Genomic DNA, 15,519 nt, shown 5'->3' on the forward strand with positions numbered 1-15,519 from the left:
AATGTGGATAGACTGACCTTTTTGAAGATGAATCAGGCATGAATCAGCCAGGATTTCCACCGACCAATGCATGATGCATCAGAGTAGATTGACCATGGTGCCACACCAACACTTCACAAATATGGATAGTGCTAAACATATTTAAGGCACTGCTCCCCAGTTACAGACAGTAATACAGAAGTATTGAGTATTAAGTATATGCATTACATAAAACTTAACTTGTAAGGGCCTACTCTTGCCCTATTAATTCCCTTCTTGGCAAATGGTATTCACCTCAAAATGGGCGTCCTTACACAGGAACTTCTCCCTATTTCCCCCTACAAACACTGTCATTTCCCAGTGTTTTTAGATGGAAATAGAGAGAGTTTCCTGTGTGGGGCCGTCCTTTTTAGGGTGAGTAACACTTGCCAAGAAGGCAATTAATAGGGGGAGAGTAGGGCCTTACAGAGGCAGTGTTTGTAGGTGGAAATAGGGAGAGGTTCATGTGTGGGGCTCCCCTTTTTAGGGCGTGTAACACTTGCCAAGAAGGGAATTAATAATGCAAGAGTAGGGCCTTACAAAGGAAGTTTTTACCCCCACCAGTTACAATGGACCATACGTTTTTACCTTCCATCTTTTAGAGGTCTTTGCATCACATCAATACTTGGTGGCGTAGGTGGCACATGGTGTTTTTTCTTGCACACCATTCCTTTTGTTTGATTTTAAAAAAATAATTTGGGTCCATATATTTTATCCTAAGAATATTATTAAAAATTAAGTTTTATGTAATGCATATCCTCAATACTTACTTATGCACACTAACACTTTTACAATGAGACTGTTTTCTTCTGCTTACATGCCTCAGCTACTATTCTGATCCTGCCACCCGCCTGATGCCACACATCTGATGCCAAGTTCTCTTTTTTTCCCCCACCTTCGTCACTGTGTACCGGTATTGCCCCCCACCGCACCACTCTGTCACCGGGTCACAGATGCCTCCTCAAGGCTGTCTTATTCTGCCACCATATGTTCTCCTCATGCTGATGCCAGCTCCAAGCTGTCTCATACTGCCACCATATGTTCTCCTCATCCTGCTGCCACCTCCAGGCTGTGTTATTCAGCCACTATATATCCTCCTCATGCTGCCGCAAACCCCAGGCTGTGTTATTCAGCCACTATATGCTGCCGCCAACTCCAGGCTTTGTCATTCAGCCACTATATGGTCTCCTCATGCTGCCATCACCGCTACACTATTTCATTCAGCCACTATATGGTCTCCTCATGCTTCCGCCACCTTCAGGCTGTGTCATTCAGCCACTATATGTTCTCCTCATGATGCGGCAAACCCCAGGCTGTGTCATTCAACCACTTTATACTGCGACCAACTCCAGGCTGTGTCATTCAGCCACTATATGCTGCCGTCAACTCCAGGCTGTGTCATTCAGCCACTATGTGGTCTCCTCATGCTGCCGCCAACTCCAGGCTGCGTCATTCAGCCACTATATGTTCTCCTTATGCTACCGCCACCTACACGCTGTCATTCAGCCACTATATGGTCTCCTCATGCTGGCGCCACCTCCATGCTGTGTCATTCAGCCACTATATGGTCTCCTCATACTGATTCCACCTCCAGGCTCTGTCATTGTGCCGCTCTTCGACAGTGATTCTAATAGCAATGCCCCTGATCTGCATGTCATACTGAATAACAGTATTATTTCACTAACTCAGTACACACCCTATGTGTGGTACAGCAAGCCAAAGTGCTCTACACCTCTTTTGAGGCTCTCTGTAGGCCAGACATAGCCTTTTTTTAATAGCGATTCACTGCAAATAAATTCGGACCGAAACAAATTTTTTTTTTTTGGGGGGGGGGGGGGGGGGGGAATTCAGCTAATTGGCTGAATCAATTTTTTTTTTTTTATTCGCTCATCTCTACTAGCTAGGCTAGCAAGAAGACCCATCATGAGTGCGGCAGCAGTGTTGCTGCTGGTTTATATATGCCACCTCAGGAGGTGTGAGAGTTCCAATCAAACTCTCACAGATAATGTTTTCCTTTCTGCAGAAAGAAAAATTCCCATATGTGAGAGGTCATTTGGAGAGTGTGGGAGCCCCAGCAAGGAAGGACGTAATCCAAAGGCTAAGGAGATTTGTATCTGTTACCAAGTGCATTTTTGGGTTATTGATATATACATTGTACCTGCTTTTGTTTTAATCATAAAGTTACAAACAATGTGAAAGAAACAACTTGATATTGAAGGCCAAGATAACAGATTACATAGGATACTGTGGTTTTTGCTGATGTGGGGGTGGATTGTGTGGCAAGCCTTGTGGGGTGTAGGGTTGTTAGGGTGTTGCTGTTCGGGATGATAAAGGGCGCTGTTAACCCTTGTCACCTGTGACACCAGGGGGAGGGTTAAATGCTGTATTCTTGATAGGCCTATTGCCACCCTTCCCAAGAGCAATAGGTGATACAGAAATAAAGGATTGTCCACAACCACTGTTAACTGAACACTTGCAGGAACTTTTAGTGAAGAATTTCTGTACATGCAGCAATAGTAACAGTCTCTATGCATATAGCTGAGCAGCGATTGAGAGTTGGTTGAGATCAGATATGCTCAATTTAGCTTCTTAGGGATTTTGTAGCATAGATCCGCTGGATTTAGGGGTGCGTTTAGGTCCAGTGATCTTGCGGTGAGTAGCAGAGAATTTCTTAGTCTATCCGCTATGTTAGAGGCCGAGGCCGCAAGGCTTTGGCCTAGTAAATCATCTTGTAAGTTGCGGAGGTCCTACCTCACCAGAGTCAACAACCCAAGAGAGGGATCAAGATGGCACAGGTCCCTTATATGGGCAGGGGCTGGCCGTTTTGGATTGGTCCATAACAACTGACACTCACCGTTACATTGCATTGTGGGTGAACACGTCATGGGAACCTCCAAAGGTCCTGTAGCAAAACCATAGAGTTCTAACCTAATCACGTGACCCGCAGGTCCTGCCACGCTTGAATAGGTAGGCAATTAAATATATACATATATCTATACTTATATTTATAAGAACTTCTATACAATAACAGACTATCTGAGGAGTGACAAGGGGATAACTATAGGAGAGGGACCCCGACATTCCTAGGGACTCTGACTATGGGGACCTCTACAAAGGTAACGTATAAAATACGGTACTGGGACACCACACTGGCATTTCTATTTATTACATTGACAGTTTGCATACATTTCTTCATCAGTTAATTAATCCATAACAATTTAGGAAGGCTTTTTACACCATGTGCATTGGCTACATCAGAAGGATATGTTTGAATCTCGTGGCATACACCTAAAAATAAAATTGATTTGTTTTGGGATATTTTTTGACAGGTTTAAATCTGGTTTCCTTTTTCTGTATTGAATAACATTGGTTGCTATACTATTCAATACATTACAGAAAAGAAACTTTAAAAAACTACAGTATATATACATTTTTATAATGTGAGCTAAAAGCATATTTGAAGATGCACTCTGATTTTTTTCTTTCTTTTTTTGCTTTGGCTATATGGTGCAGCATAGGTTGTTATTAAAGAATAATGTAGAGGTTCTTGTACATGCCTTGTGCCTTTATTTGCACAGTTTGGATAAAATATCACCATTTGTGCCATGCCGTTAGGAAAAATCACTACCAAAATAGAAAAAAAATTGTCAAAAAACAGTGTGTGAACTCAGTGGAGTTAGTACCATTATAAATCCTGATCCCATAAAGATAGCAGATATAGCTGGGAGGGAAGGGGTGGGGAGGTTCTAAGAGGTAGTAGGAGGGGACAGGGCTGGCCCTACAATGGGTCCCGCTGGGTTCATTGGACCCAGGCGGCACCTTTACAGGGGCAGCACATTGCCGCCCTGAGACAGTGGCCTTACTAGGGGTGTGTGGACCGCATCTGTTGACAGTCCCCCAAGTGGGGTGATCTCACCAAGCAGGAAGTAATCCCACAATGGTGTTACCCCAGCAACGCTTCACTGCCTTAGCATCCACAGAGGCAGTAAGTCACTAGAATGGGGAAGCGAGAGCTGTCAGCTTCCGCTCCACCATTCACTCTCACACGCTGTCAGCACTTCATGCTTGCAGTGTGTGAGCCGTTGGGACGTAATCCTTTGGCAGGTCCAGTGCGATGATGTCACATCCATGCCTGCCCATAGATCCTGTCCCTGCTTGTGCGAATGTGGATTACTGTATGTGAGTATTATTGTTTTTTATTTTTTTTTACACTATAACCATTTGGGTGACACAGGGGGATTATAACAACTAAGTGGGCACAGGACAGGGGGTATTATTTGTGAGGCACACAGACATTATATGTGAAGGGCACAGGACAGGGAGCATTATATGTAAAAGGCACAGGACAGGGGGCATTATATGTGGGGGCACATGACAGGAGGCATTATATGTGAGGGGCACATGACAGGGGACATTATACGTGAGGGGCACATGACAGGGACCATTTGGGTTATGCTGATGTTGAAGGATGGGGGCATTATTTTTATGTGGGGCACAGGGCAGAGGCATTATTATGTGGGGGCACAGGACAGGGGTCCTCATTATTATGTAGCATTATTTGTCCTCCTGATATGAGATATGAAATGGCATGGTCCTTTTTTTTTAGGGGGGGGGGGGGGCAGCATTTCACTCTTGGACCAAGGCAGCACAATGTCTTGGGCCAGCCCTGGGAGAGGATCTGGTGATGATGTAATTCTATCGTTCACAGGAAGTCAGAACCCGGAACTGACATTCTGTTCTGACACATTATGCACTGGAAGGTTTAGAATGTCAGACTGGTGATCACATGACCAAGTTACAGTATAGTAATAAAACGCATAGATACAGCTGCACTGGAAATGGTATTATATGGCTAGTGATAGTGAGTGTGCATGATATCGGTAAAAAAATAAAGAACCCCAGAGTGTTTAGTGTTTATTTAACAATTTACTCTACAGTTGCATATTATTATTATTATTATTTTTTTTAATACAGTTTATATATATATATATATATATATATATATATATATATATATATATACATACAGTCAATCCAGGGGTCCTAAAAGGTACTACATAGTCTATTATGTCTACCTTGTTCAGCTAGAAGTTAATTGGACCTGATAAAGGCAGCCATAGACAATAAATGGTTGTCACCAAATAGTAATGTACATGGATGTTATCATTGCTGATGCCCCAATAACATCTAAAGCAGTGTTTCCCAAACGTGGTCCTCAAGCTCCCCCAACAGGTCATGTTTTCTGGATTTCCTTAGTCTTTCACAGGTGATATGACTGTGGTGATGCCTGATTCACTGACCATAATCATATCACCTGTGAAAGACTAAGGAAATCCAGACAACATGACCTGTTGGGGGTGCTTGAGGACCGCGTTTGGTAAACACTGATCTAAAGTAAGCTTAGCCCCACATTTTTGGGTCTGCTTGGCACACTAGGCTTGATAAAACCATTGTGGGTGCTGCTCATAAAAGTTTATGGTCAGTTTAAAGGGGAATTGCAGTACTTAATTATTCATCTTCTATTCACAGAATAGGGGATAAGTGTCTGATCACAGAGGGTCCAATTTCTGGGACCCTCCGCGATCTCTTGCCCAGTGACTCAAATCTTCTCATGCACGGAGTGCCCACAGAGCGGTGGTTGGCATTCTCACATCATGCATCTCTATGGGAGAGCCTAAGATACAGAGCTCGTGTATCACTGGCTCTCCCATAGAGATGCATGGAGGGGGGCGTGTCAACTACTGCTCCGTATGGTGACTGTCAGCACCCTGTGCATGGAGTGATGGGCCCTCCATACATGAGGAGTGCCGGGGTGCAGAGCAGGAAATTGTGGGGAGTCCCAGCAATTGGACCCCCTGCAATCAGACACTTGGATAGAGGATAAGTAGTTAAGTATTGGAATTCCCTTAAAATGCTTGCTAAACTTGGGTGAACACTGAATCTATTTCTGAAAATGTCTACAGAAAAAAATTGATGGATTAAAGATCATATGCCTATATGGCAGGAAAAGGAAAGGAAACAGCATACTAGACTATAAATAAATGATGGAAAAGTCATTGGAAAAATACAAATGTCAGTAAGCCAAAGTACATCCAGCTAAAACTTTAGTAATACACCTATCTTGATGGATGCCAAGAAGAAGACAGTGAGGTGTGTTGGTGATGTGCCTACCAAGGAATGCCGATGACTCAGCAATGTAGAGCATCATCAATTACTTCTCCTTGTCAGGTCTTGGTTTATGTTGAAGTTATTGCAAACAGATTAACAGGAAGACATGAAGGGATCATTCTTCACAAGGTGCGTTTATATATCTATCACTCTCCCAGCACTGACATGAGTTTCCACAATTTATCCTAAAAGAACCAAGAAAAATATTGCAAAAAAAAAAAAGATATTAAGATACACTTTTCAGGAGAGGAAAATATAACATATTATTGCAAATGTATATTTAATGAGTGTTATTCCAAGACTAAGATAACTTTCTCTCTATTACTTTGTTTGGGTAGAAAGCTATCAGTCAGCAGCAGGTGGGTGGGGGTGCCTGAATATCACGAATACATCAGACTCCTATGTCACACTGCTGATATCTCACTGCAAAAAGGCTACACAATGACTTTGGTCACACAACACGAAGATCACGATGCGGCATGCAACATTGCATCTAATGACTGTCAATGTGGTTGCGTTACGATGAGGTACAATGCAAATGTAATGCACAATTTACCCCAAAATGCAACTTTGATGGATTTTTTGTTTTAACAGCCATATCTCAATAGTAATTATTAGCTTCAAGTAGAAGGAAAATGCAGTCGTCACTATCTCAGCTTAGCCCACAGTACAGTATACTGAATGTATCAAAACCCCAATCCCAGTGGTGTTCAATTGCTAATCTTAGTCCAAAGAGTCAGAAAAACAAATAATTTTAATAAGAAATATGCCATAGTGTGGCACTAGTTCTAAAACAGTTCCTTTATTGCACCAATAAGGTCATTACATGCAGTGGTCAGGCAACAGCTGTTTCACGCACAAAACACTTTCTCAATGCCTTGGACGTGAAAGGTCAAAAGGAAGTGCTTTGTGCATGAAACAGCCATCATCTGACCATTGTGTGGAGTTCTTATAATGAAGGAACTGTTTTTATGATGAGTGCCACACTGCAGATTCTTTTTTTATATTAAACTTGTATGACAGGAAGACAAGCTGAATATATATTTTGTTCAATATCCTGTTATAGCCATTTTATATTCCCTCCCCAATATCCACACCTGTCCGCTACCCATTAGGTTGCAGGTATAGGATCCCTAAATGAAAATAGGTCAGCATGGGTAGACACATTTCTGAAACCCCTTATCCCAGAGATACCTCGAATTATCCAAGACACAAAACATTTATGTAGCATGTTGGATCATGCTGAGTGGAGGCAGGGCATGTTGTTGGTGACAACTGATGTGATTTCCCTTTGAGATGGTCTGAGATGGTTTCTTGCCACCTACTCTACTCACTCCCGATGAGCTGCAGGAATATATACTAACTGATTATATTTTAACACACCATAATTCTATGTTTGAAGGTTTGTATTTCCAGATTGGCAGCAGAATCTTCTGTCACTAGTAAACAAATACATAGGTTGGTAGAAAAAGACATACCTTTTCTCACCTGATGGCCCACGCAGGGACAGTTTTCTATATTATATGGTTATATAGAAGACCTGCATCTTGTGTGGGAAACACCAATGGACCCCTTTTTGCATTATTTCAATGACAATTCTTTTGATCTCTCATTTACAATGTCTGTACGTACAACCAAGTCCTTTATAGATTTGAATTTATGCGGAGATGTTGGCATGGGACATCTCATTATCACTACCTATTTTAAGGAGACATCTGTTCATTCCACGGTCGATGTGATATCATGTCATCCAATTCACATTATAAAGAATCTTTCCATTGTTGAGGCTATATGAAACCAACCTAAATGTACGTTAACTTCTGACTTTAATCATGAAATGGATGATATTTAAACCAGGCTGACTCAGATGGGATATCCCAGCTGGACCATAACTCGTGTTAATGCCATTGTATCATGTAAAAACAGACAGAACCTCATAAAATCTTCTAGAAGGAGACAAGGTCAGATGATATTGAAACCACCATTTGCAGTATTATTTGTATATGTATTCATCTTATATAATCAGGTCCATCTTTGAAAAAGGCATGAAAAAAGGTGAGCAAAAAATGGCACGACCATGGGTCACTGAGTGTCACCCAGCTTGTTCAGTAGTAAATCTTAATCTATATGTCATGACCGACCAGAGGACAGGGAGAGTGAGCCTAAAACATCTCTCCCTGCCTACTTGCCCATCCATCCTAAACGATGGATCAACAACTGGGCACGGTCCCTTCCTGTACTAAAGTGCAGTGGCGTAAAAACACATAATATACATAGTCAATCACAGGCCAGAACAGAAGCAGAGAAGAATATAGTGAATCAACAAACAGTTCATAAATCGAATATCAGATAAATGGCAGGCATGATAAAATGAACAAGACTAGGCATGATATGAGTATACAGCAGAATGCAGGAGAAGAAGGGGATAAACAGAAGAACTAAGAGCCAAAACACTAAACTGAACAGGTAAGTTACTAAGAACTATCACAAGCAGGTACAAGTACAAAGGACAAAGATCAGATAAACCAAACAGGATATAAATATAGGACACTGTTCACACTGGGACACAGAACCTACAAACTGGACTCTAAGGTTTTGTGGATATATATATTTTGATATATTTAATGTAATGCATATACATTTCTATCTCAAATACCCACAATGGAGAAGCACTGCGAATGGGAAAGAGCCTGGATTTTTGATCCGTCTAGGTGCACAGCTCCAGGACCAGACCAGGGTCCCAAAGTCAGTATAAAAAAAAGGGGGGGGGGAGGGGTCCCTCCAGTTGAAAGTGAAAAATCAGTTGGTGTTTATTCACACATCTATAAAAACATGCAACATTTCAGAATACCATTAGAGTCTTTCTCAAGCCAAAACATTGCATGTTGTACACATGTGTGAATAAACACCAACTGATTTTCACTTTCAACAGGAGTGCAGTTTCTGCCTTTTTTTTTTAAATACATTTCTATCTCATTATTCTTGGTCTTACTGTGCATTTATTTTCTTCGAAGTTAAGCCCAGTTGTTTGGCACGTAAGGGGTTAATGTAATGGCTCAGTTGTTTTCACCTGTTTTGTCATATTACTCCTATTCAAGAAGATAGAATCTCTGTATTTTTAGTATGTTTAAGGGTGGTACAAACCATTATTCTGTAATGCCCCACCTGTATCTATGACCTTTATCATTGATTTTTATGAAGTAAAGGGATTCATTCACTGCATTTATCCTGCACTTTCCTTCAAGTGTTTACTCTGGGAACTGCCCATCATCATCCATAATGCAGGGAGACTACACTTGGGTAAGCTGACAAGTCACACAAATATTCTAGTAATTTGACTTAGGTGTGATTTGCTGTTGTTTGTAGCTCTAGACTAACCTGTAAAGTTCTACAGATTTACTGTGTTTGGTTAAAATTAAGGGGGTTAAAAAAATGTATCCACAGGATAGGGGAAGTCTGATAACGGGTGGGGGAACTGGCTCCCACCTTCCAAGACTTACTGGTCTCTGCCGTCACAACCTGCTCAGCCAATTACCCGTCTTATAAGGTGGTGACTGGAACACTCCATGGGATAAATTGGGATCCATTCTGAAAATGCCTGGCATCACTTTTAGTGCAAAAATAACCACAATTTCACCACAACACTTTCAAACCCCCCACCACCTCCAATGTGTTTTTTTCATGATCACAAGGCTGCTATAGAATGTTCTAAGTTTCAAAAAACAGATAATACATTATGTATTTTAATACATTTTGTTTTCACATTGAAGTAAGACTCCATGGCAACAAAGCATCGCCTGAAGGTCAGTATCACATCACAAGATTGATCGCACCATGATCTCAATGTTTCCCTACAAGAAAAAATATCTATAAACAGCCTTTTCCATAGGGAAATACTGAGGATGCATCACAAGTAGCCCCACAGTTTTATTGCTATGCACAGTAAGCCCCATGTCAGCACAGAGCCTTTGCTTTATTTCCTTTACATAATAAAAATCACATTTTAAAAATCTTAAAAAATTTCAAAGACTTCCATCCACCAGGAACGCACACACTACCCAAAATTTTCCTTCCTGTCATTCATTGTGCGAAAAAAAAAAAAGTTTTTTAGTTCTTTTACCAAAATGATGATATTAGGGGTTAGTAGTTTTACAATTAGTTTTGATGTATATTTTCTTACACATAAGCTGTATAATAGTAACACACATCCATGTGTAGGGCAAAAGTGTCTCATTGTCAGACATCAAATGGCTTACTGTGTAACCAGCTAGGTTATGATTTGTCTCATTGGGACTTCTCTGACTTGTATGAAAGGTGGTTTATGTTCATTTTGACTTGAGATAAATCATGTCTGTCATTTTGCCCATCATCTTTATGCAAGAAATACAAGCAATGTGCACAAAACCTGATGGGTCCATCTCCACTGGATGAACAGAAATGTCACCATTCATTTACCTGTGTGCCGCTGCTGACGGTGTAATCCCTGGAATGAAGGGATTGAATAGTGATGTCTAAATGAAGCCATCTCCCCAGTTATCATACATACAATCTGCTTGTAATATTATAACATTATAATATTATTATCTCACAATAGAAGAAGTCAAATATTGGTTTGAAGATCCACATGACACACATCTTAAATACTTTCATATCATTGGATAAGAGAAACTGGTTCCTAGGTTCACATATTAATCCCTTATAGTGTACCTGTCATCAACAAAAACTTTTTATATAATGTAGATAATAACATTATATGTATTTTTTTGTCCCTGAATTGTGTGTGTCTCTGTGAAGAGTCCAAATACAGGAAGTGTGGGTGGAACGAGCAGGGCTCTGTACACTGAGGACAAGCAGGGCTCTGTACAGTGAGGACAAGCAGGGCTCTGTACACTGAGGACAAGCAGGGCTCTGTGCAGTGAGGACAAGCAGGGCTCTGTACACTGAGGACAATAAGGGCTCTGTACACTGAGGACAAGCAGGGCTCTGTGCAGTGAGGCAAGCAGGGCTATGTGCAGTGAGGACAAGCAGGGCTCTGTGCAGTGAGAACAACCAGGGCTCTGTGCAGTGAGGACAAGCAGGTACTGTGCAGTGAGGACAAGCAGGGCTCTGTACAGTGAGGGCAAGCAGGGCTCTGTGCAGTGAGGGCAAAGAGGGCTCTGTGCAGTGAGGAAAAGCAGGGCTCTGTGCAGTGAGGAAAGGCAGAGCTCTGGGCAGTGAGGACAAGCAGGTATTGTGCAGTGAGGACAAGCAGGGCTCTGTGCACTGAGAACAAGAAGGGCTCTAAGTACTGAGAACAATCAAGGCTTTGTGCACTGAGGACAAGCAGGGCTCTCTACACTGTGGACAAGCAGGGCTCTGTGCAGTGTGGATAAGTAGGGCTCTGTGCACTGAGGACAAGCAGGACTGTTACAAGTGGCTCCGTGGCCAGACTTGCTGGCCACAGGCGCACTTCTACCCCACCACCCCGTGCTGTCTCCCGCATGGGCGGCACTGCTGTCTCCTTACCGGGCTCTGCCTGCAGTCTCCCGGCTGGTTGACATACTCCCCGTTGCATTCCCGTCTCCACTGTGTTTTCTCACTGCTGGTGCATGCGTCCCCGCTTCCTAGGGCGCGCCCATGCCGGCTCTCTGAGATTTAAAGGCCAGCGCACCAATAATTGGGTGCTGACCCTATAGGTAATTCTCACTTCCCCTTGACCCCTGCCGGATCTTTGTTGCCTAGTTGCCTGAGAGAAAGTGTTTTCCTGTGTCTTGCCTCACCATGTATCTGACCCTTGCTACGTATTCTGACCTTGCTCCTGTGCCGCCTGCCTTCTGACCTTCTTGCTACGTGATCAGACCTTTCTTCTTTGCCGCCTGCCCTGACCTCCTGCCAGTCTTGACTACATCTGTGACTCTACCTTCCTGTGCCATGTTATTCCTCGGCTGCCTGAGGGGACAAGTCGTACCAGGAGTAGCGGCCTGGGTGCCACCTGCCGCAGCAAGTCCACCCCACTTTGCAGCTGTTGCTGCAGCTGTCTGGTGAAAACCAGTGGCACCTTAGACTCCACTCCCTGGTACGGCCCACACCATCATCCCCACATGTCAGTGGATCACCCTTACCACAGCCCTTGCAGTAAGATCCGGCCATGGATACCGCAGGGGTGCCTCTGCCGGATGTTCAATCTTCTATTGTGGCCAAGCGGTCCCAGCAAATTGTGCAACAAGTGCAGCAGTTAAATCCACTGTCCACAATGATTCAGCAGCTCCTTACAGTCCAACAGCAGCAGCAACAACAGCAGCAACTGCCGCAACCAGCTCTAGTGATTCCTCTGGTGCCTTCACCGTCCCTCGGTCCCAAACTTTGTTTATCTCTGCCGACGAAGTATGAAGGAGACCCTAAATTGTGCAGGGGATTCGTGACCCAGTGCTCCATGCATGTCAAACTGATGGCCGATCAGTTTCTGACAGAGAGTGCCAAAGTGGCCTTCATGGTTAGTCTGCTTTCTGGCAAGGCTCTGGCCTGGGCCACTACTCTCTGGGACGGAAGCGACCCGCTGACTACTAATCTGCAAACTTTCCTTGCTGAATTCTGCAGCATCTTTGAGAGCCTGCTCAGTCTTCCTCTGCAGAAACTACGCTTCTGAACCTCCGCTAAGGGGTTTCTTCTGTTGGTGAGTATGCAATCAAATTTCGTACCCTGGCTTCAGAACTTGATTGGAATAATGCAGCCCTTTGTGCCACCTTCAAAAAGGGTCCTTCCAGCAGGGTCAAAGATGCTCTGGCCGCACGGGATCCTCCTTCTACCTTGAGTGAGCTCATTCTCCTGTCCATTATAATTAATGTGCCCTTTGCCGAGAGGCAAGAGGAAATTCGTCTCAAGCGCGAACCTGCTCGAACTCGTCGTTTCCCTTGACTGGCACTGGTGTTCCAGCGGACTCCTCTGTCATCTGTCATACTTTCTGCTGTAGAAGATATGCAAGTGGACCGCGCTCATCTGTCACAGCATGAGAGGTCCCGCCGACGTGAGGAAAATCTTTGCCTTTATTGTGCCAGTCTGGAACATTTCCTCAAAGACTGTCCTCTTCGTCCTCCTCGTCCAGGAAACGCACACACCTAGGGCACGTTGGAGAGGCGTCCCTAGGTGTGAATATCTCCTCTCCTTGTTTGTCTATGCTGGCCCAAATCTACACCTCTTCTGGGACTTTGTTTCAAGCCTCTGCTTTTTTGGACTCTGGTTCTGCAAGGAATTTCATCAATGCCTCCCTGGTCCACAAATATCATCTTCCAGTGTCTTGGCTCTGCAAACCCCTATACATTTCCTCCATCAACAGTGAAAGTTTGAACTTTGCGGTACAATACCGCACGGATCCTCTGGCCATGTGCGTTGGGGTTTTACACAAGGAGAAGATAATGTTCTATGTGGTTCCTTACTGTACTTCTGCAATTCTCTTGGGTTTACCTTGGTTGCAACTTCACACACCTGTTCTCAATTGGCAAACAGGAGAAATTTCTCACTGGGGTTAAGGCTGAAACACTGTCAGTTGGCGCCACAATTGAAGCGCTCTTTTCCTTCACCTTCTCTGCCAGATCTGCCCTCTTTTTATCAGGACTTTGCTGAAGTGTTTTGCGAGAAACAGGCCGAAAGTGTTCCTCCACATCGACCCTATGATTGTCCTATTAAGCTTCTGCCTGGCACTACACCTCCCCGGGGAAGAATCTTGATGCCAGAAACTCAAGCTATGTCTCTGTATATTAAGGAGAGCATCCAGAGAGGTTTTATCCAGAAATCCTCCTCTCCTGCTGGAGCTGGATTCTTTTTTGTGGGGAAGAAGGGCGGCACTCTTTGCCCTTGCATTGACTACCTTGGTCTCAATTAAATTACCATCAAGAATCTGTATCCTTTACCTCTCATTTCTGAGCTCTTTGACCATCTGTGGGGCGCCAAGTCATCACCAAATTCGACATGCGAGGAGCATATAATTTAATAAGGATTTGAGAGGGAGATGAGTGGAATAATACACATGATGGACAATTTGAGTACTTAGTGATGCCGTTTGGACTCTGTAACGCCATGGCTGTCTTCCGGGCATGTGTAAATGACATCTTCCGGAATCTTCTTTACACGTGTGTCGTGGTTTATCTTTATGACATCTTGATCTTCTCTCCCAACTTGGAGGTGCATCACACTCATGTGCGCTAGGTCTTACGTCGCCTGCAGAATAATCATCTTTATGCCAAACTCGAGAAATGTCTCTTTGAAAAGACAAGTCTTCTGTTTCATGGGTTACATTGTCTCTAGCCAAAGCCTCCAGATGGATCCAGTCAAATTGTCTGCGGTACTCAATTGGCCGCGACCTTCTAGCCTTCGGGCCATATAATGTTTTCTTGGATTCACCATTTATTATAGACAATTCATTCCACATTTCTCCTTTTTGATTGCTCCGATTGTGGCTCTCACCAAGAAAAACTGTAATTCCAAGTCTTGGTCCACAGAAGCAGAAAGTTATTTTACCCAATTGAAGTCTGCCTTCGCTTTTGCACCTGTTCTGTCTAGACCCGACCCAGAAAAGCAGTTTTATCTAGAAGTCGATGCCTCATCAGTAGGAGCCGGCGCCATCTTAACTCGAAAGTCCTCTAGGGGTAAGATGGTAACTTGTGGTTTATTTTCTAAGACATTCTCGCCTGCTGAGAGGAACAATTCTATTGTAGACCGGAAACTCTTGGCCATTAAGCTTACTTTAGGTGAGTGGCGTCGCTAATTGGAAGGATCTACTCACCCTGTCCGTATCTACACGGACCATAAAAATCTTTTATATCTTCAGTCTGCACAGCATCTTAACCCTCAAACCCCCCGAAATGCGTTATGCCATCCCAACATCGTACCCCAACAAGTTTATACCAACTACCAACATCTATTCAACATTTGCAACAGCTGGAAGCCCTCCAGTTGGTTACCACTGTAGCGCCCGCAGCACATCATTTACATGAGGATAATGGCTACCACTCCCGTACCACCGAGCTCTCACCGCTATCTCCAACTGAAGCCTCCCAGTCACGGACACCATCCTCTGATGGGCCGGATGCAGTCTATGTCAGCAGAGAACTGCAAGGAAGCCAGGAGACATCATTAGGAGACATTGCATCTTACTGACAACTAGCGGGCATTTCACTACCTAGCGGGCATTTCACTAGCTCCTGCCAGCCTGCACCGCGATCCTCCTCAATCATCTGGGTCAGTGAGGGGTGCCGTGCAACAACCTCTCTTAATATCCTATTATATAGAGATGAGTAAATTCGGCAGATTCAAGGAATTTTCCCCAAAGAATTTGTTTTGCTCCAAATTTATTTGTGG

This window comes from Hyla sarda, chromosome 6 (assembly GCF_029499605.1).
Source record: "Hyla sarda isolate aHylSar1 chromosome 6, aHylSar1.hap1, whole genome shotgun sequence".
Lineage (NCBI taxonomy): Eukaryota > Metazoa > Chordata > Amphibia > Anura > Hylidae > Hyla > Hyla sarda.